The following is a 22,374-nucleotide window of genomic DNA, read 5'->3' on the forward strand; positions in this document are numbered from 1 at the left end:
TGTGTGAGTTCTTATTCAAGTTTATTGCTTTTTTTTTAAAGGCAAACACAATGACTTTCAGGGCGCACTTTTTAGAAGTTTCCTTAGTTTGAAGAAGATAGATTTATGTTGCAGAACAGAACTTTTATAGTGGACTGCATCAGATTTAATTTTATGTTTTGAAATTTAAAAAATGAAATATTTTAATTTAATTTTCGAATTTTATTCTTTTGTCTGCACCAATATTCATGAAGATTTCTTTACATACAAAGCTCGTATTTTTACGTTAAAATCTGGTATACCGATGCTAAATTGACGATTTCACTGTTATATTGTAATTTTTAGTGAAAAACAGATATTTTATTTTTGAATGAATGCAAGATTTTCGAATCAGCGCCAGAATCTCAAAACTCTGATATGATTTCTATATTTGAATCAATGTGATTGCTATGTATGCAGAGAAACATACAATGAAATACTTTTTTTTTTTTTTTTTTGCAAATGAACAAATTAGCAAATATTAAAAAAAATCTGATCGGACGTTTAGATTACAACACAAAAAGACATATGTTATTAGAACCTTCCTTTAGAAATTAGCGTTTATTTATTCAATGTAATGACTACTGGTCAGCAAATTTAATTACCTAAAAAATTCACGTAAAAATTGATGAATCATAATTATTTACTCATTTTTTTCGATTACCAAACTAATTAATAGGATTTTCTTTAAAACTATTTAATCACGTTACATCACGTTACGTAACGTAACAGCATATGCCATTTAAAAGTGAACTCCACGTTCTTCTATGAATGTCTCTCATTTTGCTAATTGATGCATATGGATTTCAAAAATTAAAATGGCACGATAACTTTGATATTTATTACTGTAATATGAATTAATTTCACTAGTATAAATCAGTTTAGTCTTTTACCTGGAAGGATATTCTTTTCTTAACTTCTTCTATACAGACGATCTACAACCTTCTTTTCTATTTTTCATCTGCATCCCCTGAGTGTATAGCGGGTGTAAGATAATGTAGAGAGAGAGTAAGCAAACCCTCAAAGTACACGGCAGTCTGCAAATTTGAATGGCCTTCCTCCGATTTCTGCAGAATAGCGCTTTTTGTGCTTATAAAGAAAACTGAGTATTAATTTTCAGCTTTCTATTTATTTTTCGATTCAAAATTCAGCACAGATCTAACGTTTCGGTCCCAAGGATGTATTCCATATTTTATTAATCTAGATCTTTGGGCTTTTTTTTCAGTTAAAGCATTCACACAGATGCAAACATACAGCAAATAGCCTCTCTCTTTGACAAATTTGGTCCAAAATTCAATACATAGCTAAATTTTGAAAAGTTTGTATACCTAATTCCATTCATCTGGCTCTTTTCATTTTGAGTCAGTACGTCCCAGTGCATACAAATAGACGTGTTCTAAGATTTCTACCCAGACTGTCGTAAAAATTTAGATATGAATCTACAAATTTAGTAATAAGACTACAAACTAAATTTAATAATCTAATTTGATGCTTTTCTCTCTCACACTGTTTACTACATATAAGAGAAAGTAAACGAAACAATAACGAATTCATTTGTACTTTTATTTTTTCGTATATGAAGCATATAGAAACTATTGTAATTGACAAAAAATTCGAATGCGAGATTTTGTCGGATCTTCATTTCTTTAGACCTCTCTGAGCTCGATAAGCACATTTTTGGAAAATGTCTATGTGTTGCTGTCTGTCTGTGACAAAAATAATAAAAAAAAATGTGCTTTGAGCTAGACGGATGAAATTTGGTATATGATTTTTACATCGAATTTGTAGATTTCTTTCAAATTTTGAACAAAATCTGTTCAAAGGAAGTCTGTTTACTCGGCTGTTTGAATGTAAGTTAGCACAATAACTACGAAACGAAGGGAGCTAGATAGATAACATTCGGTGCACTTACAAAATTTTGAGCCATATCCAACAAGGGGTTGACCGTCTGTCGCTCTGTATTTTCACAATCATGTAAAGGTCGTAACTCAAAAATGCAGTGACTCAAATATATCGAATTTGGTATATGATTTTGTGACTAGTGTAGATGTGTGTTAAATTTTTGTTTCAATCGATGCGGAATAACACACCTAAAATAAAATTCGATTTTCTGTTACTATTAATTGCATGCCAGGGATTAATCGCCAGAACACTGTCGATGATCATGCAACAGATAGAAGCTGTTTTAAAATAGTTTAATATTACTTTTAAATTTAAATTTCGATTTTTTTTATACTTGAGGCAGTGAAATCATTTGGCAATGGCCTTCAGTTAAATATTTTATTATTTGCGTTTCTTAATATTTTTTTTATCTAGAGATTCGTCCTAAATCAATAAAAAGTAATTAGTTTGTAAAGTAAGAAAAAAGTGGGACTTACATATGAGCCCTAATCCGAGCCTGCTGGATGTAGGCAGCGTATCAGTAGAGGATACGTGAAAACAATTGCTGCTGCTGTTGTTGTTTCTAATGTCACTTCCATAGACAAACTTGCGGACAAAGTCAGTGATTTTAAACCATGGGAGCGTCTCTTGTTTCAGCAGCGCCAACTAGGGCCAAGAGTACGTCTTAGATGCTTACGCATCTTATTCGTTTCCACAACCCCTTTTAACTTCGGGAACATTCACACATTTCATAGATGGGACAGATGAAAAACAACCATGCCTGAATCGGGACTCGAACCCAGGACGCCCAGATCACGGGATAGACGCGTTACACCTATGCAAGGATGCCGACTGCGAAAGTGATACTAGTAATGACTGAAAACAAAAGGCATAAGAAATTGAAATGACAAAAAAAAAAAAAAAAAAATGTTGCTACCCAAAGCTCATGATTATTCAAATCTTAGAGAATTGAAAAATGGTGAAAGAATGCGAAATCGGTTCAATATTGTTCCCATTTTGTTTTAGAACCTGGAATTAATATTAATATATAATGCAAAAAAAAAGAACGTAAAAATCATAAATTGTTTGTTGATATTGTATTTATTCTATTGATTCGGACCATCTGAAATTAAGCCCTAAATAAAATTAATCAAAAAAATCTTTACTCAGTGGGGACGATTATGGAGTAATAACAGGGCATGTTCAAAAATAGATAGACTTATTAAAGGGCATGTAAGAAAACCAGCTGGAGTAGTCTCCCCAAAACTTTCTCGCATACTCTCTAATTTCTCTTTGTCATACGAGAACGCCTTGCATGGTATTGGTATCCAATAGTTACGAAATATTAATATTTGATTTGATTTTAGCATTTTGACTGAATCTATCTTATTATCCTTGCCTAGTTATTTGGAGATTAATCCTTGGCATGTATTAATAGCCTCCAAAAGTCGAATTTGTGTTTTACACACGCTTTCCTCAATCGATTGAAACAAAGATTTGGCACAAAACTGCACTTGTAGTTCACAAAATATCATACCAAATTTGATATATTTAAATCAAGTTTCTGTAAGTACTGACCGATAGACGGTGATGATCTTTGTTGGTTTTGCCTCGAATTTTGACAGGTGGCTACAATAAAACCTGTGAGCCGAATCTTATCCATCTAGCTCTCTTCGTTTTGTAGCTATCGTGTCAACTTATAATCGAACAGTCGGATAGACGGACTTCCTCTGAATAGATTTTGCTCAAAATTTGATAGAAATCTGGAAATTTGATGTAAAGATCGTATATCAAATTTCAACCGTCTAGATGAAAGCGTTTATGAGTTATCTTTGTCACAGACAGACAGACAGACGAGAATCAAAAAGGAATTTTGCGAACTCAGATAAGTCTAAAACGTGGAGATTCATCATCTCGAATTCGAATTTTTTGACGATTGCTATACTTTGTCTATACTACGTATGCAAAAAAGTAAAAACAAACAATTCTGTGGTCAATTTTCGTGTTTTGCAGCCCTAGCTAGTGCATATTATGAGGGTTTTGTTTTATCAAGCTAGTAAATTCGTAACTAACTAATTAACTTTGTAAAACCTTTTTAACATATTACAGTTAGAGTTATGTCATCCGTTTTATTCTACTAACTTCGTAAAAAGTATTTTTTTTAATTTTATTTATCTCTTAAGGCTTTAGATATTCACCTTTATACACAATATTATTGCGGCATAAATATTCTAAGGCAACGTAATAAAAATATAAGAATATGACGAATTATGCTTCATAAAATGTTAATATTATTCAAAATTCATAAAAGCTGTATTGTTATTTATTTGACAATTAGGGGGAGAAAAATTAAATCCACTTGCTTAAGGTTCCCTTTCTAAGCAGCTACCTCTTCTACCTAGTCGACAGACATATGCTTCATATGTTTGTAAGACAGATGCTTCATATATTTGTAACTTATAGTAAACAAAGCTCTCAAGTTAAACAAAGAAACAAGAATTCTGGCCTATTACATTTCCAATTACGGTCAATACTTGATTTTTTATAATATCGAAAACCCAACCGGGAACAACCTAATATTGTGCAAAAGAAAAAAGTTCCTTAACGGTGTTTTAATTATCCACGTTGAAGATTTTACTGATATCACTCGGAGAGCCATTTTTCTTTTATATATAAAGCAACGAACTGTTTCATTTCAATAAACCCGCACAGAAGCAGAGAAAAAGTGTTTACACGCACAGTATCTCCAGCGTTGCATAACAGAGGGCGCCTCGAATGCCACGCCAGGCGTTAGTTTTCTTTTGGATAACACGATTCACCCAAGTGCGTTCATTGTGAAAATTCTTTCAATTGAAACATGTGATCTAAATTGTATTTGACTAGGAAAATCTAAAGGAACTACTAAACGGTCCATATGATAAAATGAAAACACGGAATGTTTCGTAAACCAGATTTAAAAAAAAAATTCGATCAAGAAATACGGAAAACTGGAAAAGAAAAAAAATTCGTAAACATTTATATTCTTGAAAATAATTCTGAGAGAAAATAATGCGAATCTGTTTTCAAAATAGAAGGATCTCTCTCCCCCCCCCCCTCTGTGTGTGTGTGTGAGAGAGAGAGAGTGTGTGTGTGTGTGTGTGAGAGAGAGAGAGAGAGAGAGAATTGGCTTTCTACAGAATAGATTGTTTGGCCCTAGAGTTACTAAATTTAGAGTAGATATATTTTGGAAAGTAACAAAATGCATCTCAGAGAGAATTTTTTCTTCGAAATTTTGATTTAATTTCTGAAAATATTGTTTCACCAAACAAATTCTTAGTTTCTTTTAAAAGAAAATAAAAAAACTTACTCAATTAGCCCTTGCAGTTCAATCGGCATGCAAATTTTCCCTGAATTTTGCCAATTTTTTTAAAGAAATATTTTTGCACAGTTTTTAATAATAGTTCAGTTCAGTTATATTAACGTTCCGTTTTTAAAGTAACTCTAGGGCTATTTTGGGACGGACTTCGTAATTTTAAACCGTGGTCAGATGATGAGGACGACACCTGAGCTGCAATCCCTCTCTAAAATTCCACACCACACCAGTGGGGGGAAATTGGCTCCGACAGGATTTAAAGCACTCCAGACCCGCTTACACTACGGTTCTTCGGTGGAAGCGGGTCTCGAATCTGGAACGTTCCGGCTTCAAAGACGAGACCTTACCATCAAGTCACCGAGGCCCATTTTAATAATAAAGTTTACTTTTGCAGTAAAATTCAAATCGTTTAGATTGCTTCATCAAATACTTAACCATGCGGGTTTTTTTTTTCGTTTTTAAACGTTAAGAAAGAAAAATTATATTTATTATCCGGTCATTTTACAAAAAACATCAGAAAGTGAAGTAACATTAGCGCATAAGACAACATGCAATTGCAAATAGATTACCCAGATTCTTAATTTTTTAATGGCACTTTGATATAGTGTATACAAGAATAATCTATGAAGAATATTCATGTAATAATAAACAGAATATACGTAAAGCTATCAAAATATTTTTTTTTAACAATTAAATGCTTAACAATTTTTTTAAAGAATAATAAGTATAAAGCTATTCTTCAGAGATTTAATTGAAATTAAATCCCAGTTTTAAATTTTTTGACAATTACAATTATTTCTCATTGTGTAATTTGTATACAAGAAAGCAAAAAGTATGTCATAAGTAAGAAACAAATTAAAAAGCAACGTACAATCACTCTCTTAAAGGATCCTAATTAGAATTACGTTAAAAAAAACTTTTTTTTTATATGACGAGAGTACTGTCATAGGATTAAAAAAATAACGAGACTGATATTTCTTAACAATATTAATGAGCCTTTGACATATAATTACAATATAGTTACGAAAAACATCCTCTGACTTATTGATTTTGTTTAAAGATAGATAATTATTCTTAATAGTTTTGTTTCAACTTGACTAATAGTAGCCTGTTACTGTAGTAGGGCATTGTTTTGTGGTTTTAATATTTCTTAACACAGGCGTGCCGTTAATGTCTCAAACACTGATGTTCTGAATGAAGTAATATTTTACTTTTTGAATTGAAATAAAGCTCTATTCTTGTTTCAAAATAAATGTTTACAACGCCAAATTCTGAAAAAGCAATGAATTTCTGATAGCAAATCATCTTAAGCTTTGAATATCAAAAAATTTCTGTTCTGTACTTTTGAATTGAAATACGGCTCTATTCTCGTTTCAAAATAAATGTTTCAAATGCCATATGCTTCTGGAAAAACAATGAACTTATGGAAGCAAATTGGCTTAGGCTTTGAATGTCGGAAAAAAACCCAAAGATTACACTTTAAATCAATGAAAGTGATCTCCGCAAAATCTTTCTCATGTACTCTTTAAAAAAGTCTTCCCCCTCCCACTCCTTCTCGGCCAGCGGTGGCCTGGTGGTAAGGTCTTGAATTCGGAATGGAGGGTTCAGTTGAATTCGGAAATGGAGGGTATGGAGGGAAATGGTTCAAGAACCGATTCCAACGAAGAACCGTAGTATTTGCGGATCTGGTGCAAGCAAAATCCGTCGGGACCAAACGCCCTCCCGTTGGTGTGGGATGAGGTTTGGAGAGGGAATGCCAGCTCAGATGTCGTCTTTGTCATCTGACCGTGCTTCAGTATTACGAGGTCCGTCCCCAAAATCGCCCTAGTGTTACTTTAAAACGGGACATTTATATAACTACCCCGCACACACCTTCTCCGCTTAAAAATTATGTATACTAAATGCCAGGAGTGCTCAGATTTCTACTTTCTCAGTTCCATACATGAGGGTTTAATACCTTGTGGTACTGTGTACAAAACTGACTGTGCATTTTAAAGTACTTTTTATTCGCCAATAGAAATGAAAATTCTACACGAACTACAATTATAATAAATGAGCATTCAATACAATTATAATAAGTTTCATTTATATCCTACCCTTCCCTTCTTAAAAATTGCGGATATTAAACGCCATGATTGCTTAGATTTTTTACTTTCAGAGTCCAATACATAAGCGTTTAATGCTTTGTAGTATTATAAACAAAATCGGCTGTGCATCCTGGGCATATTTTTTGTTGCCCGATAGAAATGAAAATTCTACACAAACGATAATTATAATACATGATCGTTTGTAAAATTTCACTTATACTACTCCCCCCACTTCGCTTCTTAAAAATCGTTGATATTGAAAGCTACGATTGCTCAGATTTTTACTTTCGGAGTCCCATACTCGGGGGACACCTCTAAAAGAGGATGAGATGCTTCCGGTATGGTGGTTGGATCTCGCCACCCTGGTGGGTGCATAAATAGGTGGGATCTGGCTCCTCCCATCGATGACGGGACGTACTTCCTTCGCGAAGGGTTGTACCTTGGCCGGTGATGGCCCTTAGGACTCAACTACAGTTCCCGCAAGTGTTGCTGTTGTGGCGGTCCGGTCATTCAGTTTTCTTTATCCGTGGGCCTTCGGGCGGGTCGGAGAGTCAGTGATATGACTTCTACGAAATTCGAATTAAAACAAAATGGTGCCGCTCAAAAAGAAAGCGAATATTAAAATCATAAAAGAATAAGTGAAATAGAAACTCACTTAATAAAGAATTCTAGAGAAGTATTTTTTTTCTTCACTTCGTATCACCTATCTGTAGTGTAAAATCGCCCAAATGTGGTAAGCGCAGATTTCTGAAACGAATAGTACATGGATGAAATTTGGAATAAAGTTTTATCTTCAGAATACTATCTTTGTATCAAATTTTAAAGCTAAATTCTTCATTAAAGTATCTTTCTTAAGTCTGCGCATCAATATAAAAATACACATACGTTCTCATGCAGAGTTGATGCGTAACTTTCTATCCACAATCAACTTCAATTGCAACTGCAATTTTGATATGAACTTCTCAAAGATAGATAAAGATGAAAAACAGATTATATATATATGTAATGATATTTTAAAATATAATTTAAATATTAATTAATTTCCTAATTTTTACCTTAATTTCAACCCATATGAACTTTATTCTAAAAAGTTCTCTAATTTCCTGATCCAATTCCATTTTTTATTTAATTACTTTTAACACGCTCTCTAGAAAACTGTAAATTCAGCAAATTTTCACGCTCTAAGGAAAGGGATAAAAATAACTAATGCTTACCATATTTTTTTAAAGATACCTAAAATTCCCTATCAAAATCTCATTATTAAAACCCTTGAAGGGAAAATTTCGATCTCTTTTTTGCTCTTGTGTGGCGAAGTAGACTGACGTATCTCGTCTCTTCTTTCTTTTACATAATTACATCTTCCGGAATGGAATAAAACGAAGTTTTAAAATTTAAAAAGTTTCTTCTATTAGGCCACACAGCTGCTTTAAAATATGTTTACATATATATGTATGTATGTAGTGAAATATATTTACTGATTCTTTTTATTACTCCCATGCTAATTATCTTTTTAAATATTTCTTTCTTTCTTGGAGATTATTCAAGAGAACAACATGCAAAACACTTTCAAAACTATGACATTCGCCTGTCATTAAAAACATTTCTAGAAATCTAAATCACTGCAATCTTTGAAATGTGAAGTCTTATAGACCATACATACATTCCTGATGCTATCATTCCTTGCTATTTTAATCATTGCCAATTTGAGCTGTCATCGGTAAATTTTGATAAAAATTGCTCTTACATATGTAGAATTGAGAATTAAAATAAATAAATAGAATGAAACATACGTACTATCTCTTTTTATCATTTTCATGTCGCTTCTTTTCATGAATATTCATCTGTTACTTCTCAGAAGATTATTCAAAAGAAGAATATGCAAAGGATGTCATGATTATGACATTCGTCTGCCATATAATGTTTTCTAGAAACTTAAATCATCACGAAGTTCATCATCCTTTCTTTATCGTAAATCATAATGGATTTTTATCTTTTTATGATTGGGTTGGAAATAAAATCGTTTGGTTGTTTGGTTATCGTAGGTGGGAATTCGATTCTTGTTGCAACAGCTGCAGCTGTATTGCACGCTGCATATAAAACATCACCAAAATGATTGTTTGTTAGCGGTTGCGATTTCAACATGAATAAGATGATTATAAAAATAGGCTATTTTTCCAGGAATTCGATTCCTGTTTTCTATAGGAAGGAATTTGAATTTTAAAATGTACACAAAATATTTTTGTTGAGCTGTATTATTTCTAAAGTGTATTTATCTTGTTTCGGTTTCACGGATTAAAAATATATAACTGGCTTTTGTTTGTAGGAATTTGTAACCTATGTTTATAGGTAAAAAATCAAATATTTATAAAGTATTGAACAAATTGTGTATATTAATATGGTATGTATCAAACTCAGTGAAAAGAACGTTGTTTTTTTTAACAAACGCTTAGATTTACTTTCTTGAGGTTTTGTCCACAAATTTGGAACTACTTCTGTCTGTTTGAGGAAATGATTATTTAAAAATGCAACAATCTACACCGATCACATTTTATAGGAGATTTCTGTGCCATAATAACTGATTTATATCAAATGTGCACAAACTTCAGCAGGCGCAGTATAACCATATGCGGCAACAAACATCACGCACATTAATCACATCACGAATTCCATCTCAAAGACGCTTTAAATGATTCTGATAAAACTGCACTTAAAATAAAGAATAAACTTTTTTTGTTAACGCATTACAATAAAACAATACATGAATAATAAATTAAATGTACAGTGGAATCTCACTGAATGAGCAAAACTTGCTCTCGAATCTTACTCATGCGGAACATTCGTTAAGTTAAACAATTTTTTTCATAGAATCCATATAAAATAAAATAATGCGTTACATTCTGGAATTCTCAGACAAATTTATGATACTGTCATTTATTATTTTTAATACATTTTTCCTTTTACAAGAACATTGTCTAAAGACACTTGTTTTTAGCTATGCTTTAAAATTTGGTGTAAATGAGACACAGCATTATCGTTAAATGAATTTATATAGCGCATAGATACTGCCTTAAGAGTGATGTTCAGTGCAATAATTTCCCATGCTTTCAATAGCTCCCTTTTTTCACTAGAAATTTGTTGTTCTATTGAAGTTATTATTTCCTCCTCTACAGAGCAAATCTCCGCCTCAGCTTTTTACTGTGACAGAGAATCAGCTCCATAAGTTCCACGGTAGTTCTCATTATGTTCATCCACCAGTTCATTGATGTCGTTCTGTCCAGTTCTAATCCATAATCTTGATCAGAGGCACAATTCCATCGATTAAGGCTCCAGAGAGGCTCAAACCCATCGAAATCTAGTTCGAAAGCGTTGTTCTGCCGAAACTTCTTACATATAGAAATTTTTTCCATAAACTTCTTCCATTCTTCCTTCTTCCACGCAGATAACATCAGAACCGGCGCTTGTTCCCCAAATTTGCCTGTCACGTTAAAAAAAAACTATGCTTTTTCGTAACATCAAGTTTATTTCACACGTCATCTCCATGTTCAGTGGATCTTTCTCAAAAATAGGTTTTGAACTAGAAAATACCAATTCTGAATCTGGGCACTTATCATCAAACGAGCACAATCGAGTAAGCAAACATGCATAAAAAAATGCAAAAAAGACTACAAAATAAAGATAATTGACTGTAACATATTATTAAAAATGAGTTGATTTAATGATTTGATTATATCCCTAATTCCAAATCTATTTATTACCTTTCAATAAGACAGATATAGATGTATGTCTGTTAGACATTTTAGTTAAGGAAATAGTTGCATTCTAACTGCAATCTTCATTTTTTTTATAAAAGCTATTTATTTTGAAAGATGTGTGTTTTTTTAAGGAAAAATATTATTCAATTCTTGAAATTTGAATATTGTATAAAAGAATTTTTTCCATTTGAGGATTAGGAATGTATGATTTTAATGCTTTAATTTTCAAAAATATTTTAATCCCATTGAAATGATATTAAAACTTGTTATCAAATTTTTGTACAATTAGGTAAATATTTTATTTTAAGAAATTTGTTTTCTGCATTTAAAATAAATGTAAATATTTGCATTTTTTTAAATGCAAATGAATGTGAAATCACATAATAAATCGTCTGCAAATCATTAGTTTATATGATATTTGAAAGATTAAATACAATTTATCATATAAGCGTTAAAAATCGTTTTATTTTAAAACTTAATTCAAAACTTAATTTTTTTTATTAACTTAATTCAAATTCGCCATCAATGCTACTTTCAAAATTTCTTCAAATGGAAAGCGGCTTAAAATTTCAGAAGAACAAAAACGGAAATGAAATAGGAAATTGCTTAGTATTGATGCGATTTTATACTTAGATCCGATTATAAAAAGAACATCACAATTTATGATTCCAGAAAGAGATTCCAACATGGACTAATATTTTGCAGTTAAAAGATCATTAATACTAGATAAAAAAATAAATAAACATTTAAATGTTGGAATAATAATAAATCAGTCTTTGGTTGTATTAAGGAAATGAAAATTTAAAACAAAAACATTTTTAAATATGCAAAATACATTTTCCTTTTCAAAGTATGCTGATTTTTATAACATTATGGATCACTGAATTAGTTTCCTGTTTCTGGACCTCCAATTTACCGTAACGATAAATAAGATATCTAAGAAGTAGATTTGTTCCTGTTTTATACTTAACAGATCATCAGATTTTTATATATTTTCGAGCACAGAATTGACCTACATTTTGCTTCATTTGGATGAAATTACTTTATTTTTTATAATATAAGTAAATTATATTAATAATTTTATAGTATAAATAAAGTAATTTCATAAAAAAAAATTGAAATATTATTTATTTTTGTTTGGAATATTATTTATTTTGATCTTTAAATATTATTTTTTTGATACAGACTGTGACTATGGCTAACATTCTTAAATATACAAATTACATTTTCCTTTTCAAATATGCTGATTTTTACAACGTTATGGATCACTGAATTATTTTCTTTTTGCCGGACCTCCATATAATCGTAACGATAAAATGCAGTTAAACTTGTCCCCTTCTATGAAATCGCGTTGTTACTGGTTTTCACTAAACTAATTATCGGATTTTTATATATTTTCGTGCAAAAAAATTGACATACATTTTGCTTCATTTTGTTAAAATTACTTTTATTTCTTATAATATGAGTAAATAATATTAATAGTTTTATAATATAAGTAATGTAATTTCATAAAATTACTTTTAATTTATTTTCCCAAGAACTGCTGGATTTTAATATCCTAATTTCTGATGTAAAAAATTGCATTATCTCCTTTAAATTAAGTAATATTTTTTCTGCTTTGTAATATTGTTTATTTTTATCTTTAAATGCTATTTTTGGATGTAAACTATGGTTACAGCTTTAAATATTACATTAAAACCTTATATAGGCATCTTGAGTAATTTTGAAAAATAGGTAATACTAGTTGGAAAAGAATAATGCATGAAATGTATAGAATTTTAATTAATTGTTCTTCTTGAAATAAAACATCATTAATAAATCAAATCATCTTCTAATAAATCAAAATTTATCACCCATATTGTCATAATATTATCCATATGAATGAATTTGAAAGAGATGATTCGAACTTTTAATAAATTCACGAATAAGAGAAGTAAAAAAAATTCCGGCCATATTTATAACATAGCGAATTTTGCTGACATTTAGCAAATCCCCAATATCAGATTTAATGTTTTCACATAGAATTTTAAGTGTTGAAAAGACACTTTTTTTTGTGAAACTATGATTTTTTTTAAATTTAATATTCATAATGTTTGGACACTAAAATTTTGTTTCTGTTGTTTGGGAAGTTACGCTGATTTTCATATTTTCATTTACATAGGTTTTAATGAAGTTTTACATCTTTAGATGCCATTTTCTCAAATATAGGATATGATTGAATTTTCTTACGAAAAACTTCATAAACTAAAATCTATTGCATATTTTTTTTTTCAAATTTGGTATAATAATTTCTCAATATGCTCTACAGTTCCTTAGAGAATAAGTAATCTATCTATTTAGAAATATTGTATGGTGGTTTTAGTGATATACATTGTAACAGAAATGAAAATTTCATGTTATTTATCAGTTGAATGCCAATATTTAAAGAATGGATAGAAATACAGATTATTTTCTAGTTCAGAAACTAGATATATATGCCTTGTGCTACTTGCAAAATGTTAAGCAAATCATGTCAGAAATTTATAAATTAGAAGATTTTCGCTTTTTACTTCTTTTTAGCCAAAAAAAAAAACCTTTCTTCCATTTTTTAAAAAAATCTTTTGGCACTTAACTGGGTTTTTTTGGTTTCATAGAAGTTTTTTAAAATCTTTTTTATGCAAACATTCAAAATTAAAACAATTTTCGAATGCCTTTCAAAAAATTCATCCCAAATGTAATCGTATACCTAAACATGGCTTCAGCGGGATTTTCAGACCCAAAAGATTTTCAGATACTTTTTTAAAAAAATTTTGTTGAAAAAGAATAACCCGGTTAACAAAAGAGAATTTACGACTTCTCCAAGATATCGTATCTATATTCTGACGATGTTCTAGTAGTGTTAATGGACATTTAATGCTAATAGGGTAAATTATATTTCTCAATTTTCAAAGCATTAAGCAATCAAAATTTAGTTAAAAACTACATACCCCAGTTGTCATAATATTATCTGTATGAATGAATTTGAAAGAGTGGATTCTACTTTTTATAAATTCAAAAATAACAGATGCAAGAGAAGGGGGAAAAAAGAAAGAAACAAATTCCGGCCATATCTATAACACAAACACCCTTGCTGATATTTAATAAATCCCCAATATCACATTTAGTACTTTCATATATGCTTTTAAAACAATAAAACACTGCTTATGATATTTATACAATCACGACATTATCAATCTTGGAAAGAATAGATTAACTTGAGAACAATTTAAACATAGCTTTTGGTAACACATTCAATTAGAAATTCTATCAGGTCCAATCAGCTAGCTGTTCCGTTTTGCAACCTTGTCCGAAACCTTGTCTTGCACCCATTTCTTCCACATACCTTCCGCTCAGAACACGGCCATGTTGGGAGACATTTTTTTTTTTCCTTGTGAAGTGAACTGCTTTCATTATCATTGCTGACCTGCAAGACAGTAACGCTCGTTGCGAAAGCGAAAGCGGCGATTGTTGCACGTCGGACGAAGAATTATCGAACGCTGACGTCCTCTTATCAGACGACATTGAGAAACTTTCGTCCGGATATTGTTGAAAGGAAAAATAGTAATTGCTTGTGCATTGTTCCATTTAATGACGAGCTTGTTGGAACTCTGCAGATTAATTGAGTTTGTAACGGTAATTTAACGCGAACCGTGCAAGTGTGTGGAATGTAGGGTTCCATGTGTGAATTATCGTCTGGTTTCGAAGCTTTGAAAATGGCGTTTTTATGCGATGAATTATAGAAAATAAATTTTTAAATCATCTGAAAATTAAAGCATAATATCTCAATTTAATGAATTGACTGAGACAAAATATTGTCACTAAAATCAAAACTAAATCGCGAATTGTGTTACGAACAATATTTAAAGTAGGATACGTAATGGATATAAAGGAAGTCTCAAAATTAACGCAAGATTTGAATTTGCCACAAATCGTGCAATAAAGTGTTGGCAACCCTATTAAAAAACCATTTGGCAGCTGATAGTATAGGGTTAGTAAAAATGGAACTAACATGATAAAACAACGTGTTTCCATTGTTGAAAGATATTTAAAAAAATAATGAAAGTCTGGCGGCTACAGTTCGAAAATTTGAGAATGGCCCCCTCGATGGTGTGATTTAACGCCATTTGATTTTTTTTATGGAGTTATTTCAAATCAAAGGTATATGCAAGCAAGCCCATAAACACGAGTGCATTGAAGGAGGAAATTCAACGCTGCATCAACAAATTTAGCCACTTTTCGGTAAAATGGACATGGAAAAATTTCCACAAAAGAATGGTATGGGCCAGCAAAGCCGCGTAGGCTATTTGTCCTATGTGTTATTCCATTCAAAACCGTATCCTGTGTACGTCAGAATTCGATAAAAATATAACAATTTAAAGGAAAAAAACTGTATTTTTTTATTATTTGATTCAAATCTAGAGTTAACACGTAGTACTATCGTGTAACGCTCTATTTTTACTACCCCTAAGCTATCAGCTGTCAAATGTTTTTAATAGGGTTGCCTACACTTTATTGCACGAAGTGGGGAAAATTCAAATCTTGCGTTAATTTTGGGACGTCTTTTATATATAGGACAAACAGCCCTTCGAATTTTGTTGCATAATAGAAATATAACATTTTTCATGTGTACTCAATGATATAAAAAAAGAAACTTCTGTAATTATACATAAGAAAAGGAATAATAAACTTTTAAAAAATGTTGGATTAAAAACATTAGTTGAATTCTATCGCCAGATTCGAATGTATTCACTTTAGAAGTCAATAAATTTGACTTCCATTAACGTTCGTTAAATCGAGTATTTACCGTATACTTTCGATAACAAAACTTTAATATATTAAAGGTATCAAACAATCTGGTACATTTTTTTTTCAAACAGCATGTGATGAAAGCGCAAGTGCATTTATTAGAGTATATGAAATCGCTTTTGATAAAATACTTTCTCTAGTAACTTTCTTGTAGATATAAGGAACATACAAAGAGAAAGTATTGAAATCATGAAAAAAATTCGAGTTTGAGTTTGTTTGTTTGTTTTTTATTTCTCAAAAGTCATCTTTGGCTAAGATGTGCCACATTCATAGAATTAAAATATTTCTATCAATTTATAATAAAATCAAAACGTGGAATGTCTACAAAATCCAAATGTCTAAAAGCGTAAAAATGCGAGTCATGAAAAAGCGCAACAAGGATGTAAAGTATGGTACAGCACTCAAAAGCGCGGCTAATGTTTAAAAAAACCAATTTTAAAAAACTAAAAAAGTTGATAACTAAAAACGCAACTCGCCTAAATGAGGGCGAGATTTCTGAAAAAAATGTAAGACGTTGTAAAGAAAACCGTGGACATTCTACAAGAATGTTTATAACAGACATAGGACTGTTACAAATTGAGCAAAATCAAAAAAATTCGAAATCGACATTTTGACGAAATTCAACATTTTAAATTTCCTTGAATCTGAAAAAAACTAATTTTTAGAATTATGTCTGCCTGTCTATGAACACAATAACTGATAATAGTTTGGCTAGACGGATAAATGGTCAATGCATCTAAATTTCTTTCAAATTTGGAATCCATTTACAGGGAAAAATATCTGTCCGATTGTCCGAACATACGTTAGCGCAACAACTACATAAGAAAGAGTGCTATACTGATAAAATTTCGTACATAGTTTAAATATTGTAATTATTGATTTCATTTGTATTCGAACAACCGGGTAGACATACCTTTGAATAAAAGCTTTTTAGTAAATGGATTTTGTTCAAAAGTTGAATCAAATCTACAGATGTGGTATTAAATCCATAGCCCACATTTCATCCGTCTAGCTCAAAGCGTTTTTAACTTATCCTGTTCACAGACGGACAGATAAACAAATGCCAAATATATGTTTCTCGGACCCAAGGAAGTCTGAAACATAGAAAATCTTCAAAATCTCGTGTACCATTTTTTTTTTTTTTTACAGCTAAAAATTTTTTTTTTGTAGACTTCGTATACGCGAAAGTAAAAAAAGAACATAGAAAATGTAAAAAGCCCCTTAATAAGAATATTTTACAAAAAAAATTTAACAACAATCTTTTCGAAGAACTTTAAAATTAAATTTTTTTTCTGACAATATATGGACACTCCTTGATGTTTTTTATAGAATTTTTATTCATAGAATTTTTTCAAAGTATTTGTTCACAATATTTCTTGAGGTGAAAAAAAATGAATATTACAATTTTTACATGAATAGTGCATTGTTATTCCGAATGATCTCTTACCTTCTTTATTACCTATAATTATTTTTTAAAAAAAATAATTTGATCGAATATGCAAACATCTTGTATGCTTTCAAAGAAATGTACATAATAATCTAATGGCTTGTTAAAGCAATCTCTTTTTGTATGGAACGTTCTTTTTATCACCAAAATTGCCACATACATTGTTTCTAATACTTAATGAACAGGCACGATCATGAACGAAAGGCACGGAACTTGAAGCATTCACCCAGATACAGCAGACTATTCAAACTGTTTTTTTGTTGGATGCATAATGTGTGGCTAATAATTTACGGCTATTAATGGAGATCGTTAAAACATCAAACTGGCGACCCTATTCGTATTAATTTTCTTAGACAATATTCAAAATATTCGTAAAAAATAATTGTTCTTAGGAGTGTGATGTGAAATGGACGTGATACTATTAACTGCCATATAAAAATCATAATGATTTCTATGGAACTTCAGAAACAAGATCAATGGACTTCGGATGAAAAAAGAAATATTCCATATTTACTTTTTATATGCATTGGGACTGCCAACCACCTAAGTATTTGTCTAAACTAATTCCCATTATAAAATACGTTTATTTAAATTGACTTATTTCATGTTTTAAACATTGAAATTTTATAATCTATTCTTCACTTATTTGCTGATATGCTAGAGTTTTGAAATTTTGCGTGTTCTCGATGATAATACATTATTTTCAAAGCTTAATTATTAATAGACTACATTTTGATTGTGTAACAATGATGTCCCCCCCAAGTTAAACTTTATCCCAATATTATAAAAATAGGAAATATTTAAAATAAAATAATTTTACTTTTTAATACACCAATAAGAATGTTATTAAACGTTAGATTAATATATTTTTCTAAAAAATTAAGTCCATATGTCTATAAAGCTTAACATTTTTCAAAGGTAAAAATTTAGTACACTAAATAATTTTTTCAGGAGAGACAGATGGGGGGGGGGTCATTCTCCAGTAGATGAAAATCTGTGTTTTGATTTCTAAACGTTGATCAATTTTTACTATTCAGTTTTCTTTTCGAGATCTATCAAAAACGCCAAAATATTGCACGCTTCAAAATAGTCAACTATCAATTAATAATTAGTGATGATATATTAACCTTTCAGACGGGATATGTGAGTGCAGGAAGTAAATTAAATTCAATAATTTTATTTAATTTTTTTTGTTTATTAGTTAATTATTAATTGATAGAACTATATGAAACTGATTTATTGTGCGGTTCCCATTGTTTATTCGAAACAAAAGCATGTGCACCAACACTATTTAATTTTGAATACGTTCTTTGGCCTTTTTGAAAGTGCATTTACTTCATTTATTTATTCTTTGCTTTTTTTATGAAGATAAACCGTTGTAATTATCAAATTATCTATCATTTCACCCTTTGAAGTGATGCGCCCATTCGAAGAAGGAACTCAGGTGTCGACCTCGTCATCTGACTGCCGCTTATAATTACGAGTGTCAAAATAGCATTTGTAGTATTTCAAAACAGGGATATTAATATAATTAAAATCCGATCCATTATTCGAATCTTGTATCTCTATCTTTGAATATGGTTATTGAAAAACAATAGAATTGGATGAATTAAATTTTGTTTGAGATATTTACATCAGATTTAAGTGCATTAACAAATTTTGGGCGCAATCGCGTATGGGTCTGTTAAACTCGAAAACATAAAAACACCAACTCGGAAACAACGTAATGAATCAGATGAATGTAAATTAACATACGAATTTTATAACCAAAATAGTAACTTTATCGATAATTTAGAGTCCTACGGACCAAAGGATGGAAGTACAATGGCATTTATTCGATTTTCTTAGTTAAATAACAAGGCTAATTTTTTAATTAAATAATAAAGCCATATAATACGTGCCATATTTTTTAAGTATCTGCAAAGGTCGAAGTACGGATACTCACACATATGGCTTGATCATGGCACCTTCTACTTTTAAGAGTTCGTTGCTTATAAGATGATACATTGAAGTGCTGTTACAATAAATTACCGAAAGGTATTTCCTTACAAGCCGCCTTTGGCGACCAGATGATTGATTCACTATGAATTTTGGGTGTGCTTACTTTCAATTAAATCTGTTATGCATTAAATTAAAGATACATCTGGGGAACTCTTTTAAGGATATTATTGCGTTAAGCATCGAATTGCGATAAAAATTAAAGCCGTACTATTTTAATAGACAAATACCTTTTCTGTTTCTCGGCTATGCGAACTATTTTTAAAGAATCACGTCGTAAGGCATCCTAGCACTTTAAAACGTAGTTTTCCCAACTGCATCTTCTTACGTCTTCTAATTTTCGCAAAACTCTTTTATTACTCGTGTAAACTACGCAGGTATTAAACAGAACCCTTATTCTTTAATTTTCAATAATGGCACAAAAAAAAAATACGATCGGATAGTTAATAAAACAAAGAAAATGGTTTGAATTTCGAAGTAACAATGTAATCTTTTGTTAGAAATTAGTGAAAAATAATTTTGAAAAATTGCCAAAATTCATCAAAAACTATCCCTATTATTAAACTGATATTAATAAAAAGATATTTTTTTATATATTAAAGCGGTTTAGTATTCATTTTTGGTTAATAATATTTTCGGAAATTATGGCAATAAAACGTAAAAATTTCGCTTAATTTTGAATTAATTAAAATTTTAAGAAATCGCTCCGAGGTATACATTTTCGACCTCCAAGGTATACGTGCGCAAAATTTCGTAGCTGTAGGTGTTCCGACCTACAAATGCACACACATTCATCCTTATTGTTAGTACAGATATGCAATTTTTTCATTATTGGAAAAATAATGTAACTATGAAGGTCTCTCTCTCTCTCTCTCTCTCTTGCAATATTTTGTTTGCTGTAATTTTATAGCTATGGTTTATGGCCACAAAAATTAAATTTATCTTTTACAAAGTTCAAACTTAATAAGTACATAATAGACAACAATAAGTACATTGTGTTCCCTTTGTTAAATTCCCATGTGTAAGGATATCGTATATGCAAGACCTTATCTCCACCAAGAACAGCGTATACATGAGAAAAACGATTTAACCAGTAGACTGCGAAATTTATTTTTTAATTCCCTCAAGTCCTCCTTTTTAAAGGCAAGTGGTGACGCATGTATAAGGTGAACGAATACAATATGGTTCCATATTAAATTTTGCAAAAAAAATCAAAATAAAGCAAATAACAGTTTATTTTTATTAGATAAAAAATTGTACATCGACTGCGCCAAAATAAAGATTTAGATTGATGTATGCATACAGCAAGTGCACTTAAATGATTAAAAATAAAATCCTGCAATATTTTACTATCAAAGAAAATAATTAAAATGCAGCGATAAAAAAAAATCAACAGAATAATCTACTTATTTGAATTATAGCTATTTAACAAAATAATTTCCTTTTCTTTTTTTAACTTTTCGCATATAAAGCGAAATGACATAATATCTTCATAAAAAAGATTTAAAAAGATTTTTTTTAAAGTAGGTTTTAAATATTTCAAAGAAATCAATAATGTAAGCTCAATTTTTTTTTTTGCTAACGATATTTATTGTAAATAAATTGATTATCCTTCAGGTAATATCAATGTGATTCGAAATAAAACGAAAAAATCTGCATTCTGTTGATCGCCAAAACGAAGAAAGTCGCCAAATGAGGCAACCACTGGGCAACTTTGACTGGTCCTTTCAATTGTATGACGTCACAGACAGTTGCGTGATATCGGAATCTGTGAATGGACCTGTAATACTACGATTTGATCATTCCAGATCCTCATTCATCCAATCGTCAGTAAGAGAAAGATCGGGATTTTTTTTTTCTTTTCTTCTTTTCATTTCTTTCCTATTTGAAGACATGTCAAAGCTGCTTGAGGCGAAAATCTTTTTTTTACTGAACCATAATTAGAAAAAAAATTCTATTTTTAAGAAATTGAAAATACGGATGTTTTTGCATTTGAGAGCGTGAGTGTGTATGGTTTTTCTACTTTACCGAACACATATAAAATTGCGTGTGTGTGTGGGAGGGGGGGATCGTAATATCAAGATTATAATTTAGAAGGAAACATTTGAACCAGACAAAGATTTATTTAAGAATGGTGCAAAAAAAGTCGGCAATAAATAATTTTGAGGGTAATATTGGATACTTTAAAATCCATATTAACGCATTTCATACAAAAAAAAAATCATTTCTCATATCCTGTATTTTCCTAAATATACATTTTTTCGCATGGTGTAATAAGAGGAACAATTATCCTAATGCATGTTTACTAACATTTTCATGAAAAACATTAACTTAGTATTTTTGTTGATTATATGTATGATATGTGCCAATAGCGGCGTCACACCAGAATAAGCGCTAATAAAAATGATTACAAAATTAGAATTTAGAGGTGAAGAAATAGTAATGAAACTTGTGTTTGAAGGAATAGCAATTAAAAATGATTATGAAATTATAATTTAGAGGTGAAGTAATAGTAATGAAACTTGTGATTTAAGTTCTAATTGAAGAAATAGTTATTAAAAATGATTACAAAATTAGAATTTAGAGGTGAAGGAATAGTAACGAAACTTGTGATTGAAGGAATAGTAATTAAAATGATTACAAAATTAGAATTTAGAGGTGAAGGAATAGTAATGAAACTTGTGATTAAAGTGCTAATTGAAGAAATGGTAATTAAAAATGACTACAAAATTAGAATTTAGAGGTGAAGGAATAGTAATGAAACTTGTGATTGAAGGAATAGTAATTAAAAATAATTACAAAATTAGAATTTAGAGGTGAATAAACATTTCTTCCCTAAAAGACGTAAAGGTATATGCTGATATAATGGAAATAAAAAGTAAAATAATAATACTAATAATAAACGTTAAAAGCACACAAGCAGCACCACATGGTACACAAAATAGTAAATTTTGGACAGAATAAAATAAAAGTAATGTTATGAGAAAGAAAATAAAGATAAAAAAATTAAGATAA

This window comes from Argiope bruennichi, chromosome 8 (assembly GCF_947563725.1).
Source record: "Argiope bruennichi chromosome 8, qqArgBrue1.1, whole genome shotgun sequence".
In the NCBI taxonomy this organism is placed as follows: Eukaryota; Metazoa; Arthropoda; class Arachnida; order Araneae; family Araneidae; genus Argiope; species Argiope bruennichi.